At 29.6% G+C, this 1,181-nt stretch overlaps 1 non-coding gene across 1 annotated transcript; it reads left to right on the forward strand.

Annotated features, from left to right (window-relative positions):
• Positions 1-483: 483 nt before the first annotated feature.
• Positions 484-609, forward strand: LOC144255194 (U6atac minor spliceosomal RNA). The gene has a single exon (XR_013343682.1). It is a non-coding gene; the product is annotated as a U6atac minor spliceosomal RNA (small nuclear RNA).
• Positions 610-1,181: the final 572 nt, after the last annotated feature.

Raw genomic sequence — 1,181 nt, forward strand, 5'->3', positions numbered from 1 at the left:
ATATTCCCTACAAAGGGACACAATAACACTAGCAACATACCCCCAAGAAAAAGAAATCATTTTTTTTTCCTGAAAAAAAATCACAATTTTGAGTTTAAGGAAATTTAATGATATACTTATAGATGGCCATGTATATACTAAAACTAGACACTATCCTAAATTTAGTCATGTAATTAAAGAATAGATTGCTTGCTTCATCAACTTCCTATGACATTATATTTAATAATGGAGAGCTGAATCTTCTTAGAGTTTCTTTCAGTAAATATCAGCAATTTTTCAAATAGATGATTTTTAATAAAGGATATTGGTATTTGTGTTTTTTAATAGATGGTATAATTACATTCATAGTATAAAAGAAAATTGAAAATATCTGTTTACGTAAAGCTCATGTTAATCTTCAAAATTGTTTTATTTATATTATTTTAAATTTTTGTGATATTGGAGATCAAACCCAGAGGCTTTCACATGCTAAGCACACATTCCATGTTGTATGAAAGGAGAGAAGGTTAGCACTCCCCTTGACAAGGATGGAAGAGGCCCTCGGGCCTGACAACACGCATACGGTTAAGGCACACATTCCATCATGGAGCTGTAATACCAGTCCTCTAAAGTTGTTTTCTTTTCTCTTTTTTTAATATTTATTTTTAGTTTTAAGTGGACACATTATCTTTATTTTACATTTATGTAGTTCTGAGGATCGAACTCAGTCCTTCATGCATGCTAGGTGAGCACACTACCATTGAGCCACAATCCCAGCACTAAAGTTTTTTGAACAAATGTAGTAAAACACTAAATTCTCTGAATGCTAAAGGAGAAAAAAAAAACATTACATGCACAAAAACTTAAACAGTCAGCAGGAATAAATTTGAATCCATATTGATTTAAGGAATTTGTATTGCCTCTGAACAAAAACAAGATACACTAAATCAAATCAAAGGAATGTTAATCTAGAAATTAAAAGTGTTATAGCAGCTGCTTTTAATATATGTGTGCTTTGGGCATTATGGGATTAAATAAACATTTATGAATTATAACAGGAAAGAAACACATTAAAAACAAATAAACTAACCAGCTGGAAAATGACTTAAAAGAATAATTTTGGGTCAAAATGTAATAAAAATAAATACCTAGATATTAAACTATCTTACATCAAAATTTAATTTTCTCTTTGGTATACTACA

Source organism: Urocitellus parryii, chromosome 5 (assembly GCF_045843805.1).
Source record: "Urocitellus parryii isolate mUroPar1 chromosome 5, mUroPar1.hap1, whole genome shotgun sequence".
Taxonomy (NCBI): Eukaryota; Metazoa; Chordata; class Mammalia; order Rodentia; family Sciuridae; genus Urocitellus; species Urocitellus parryii.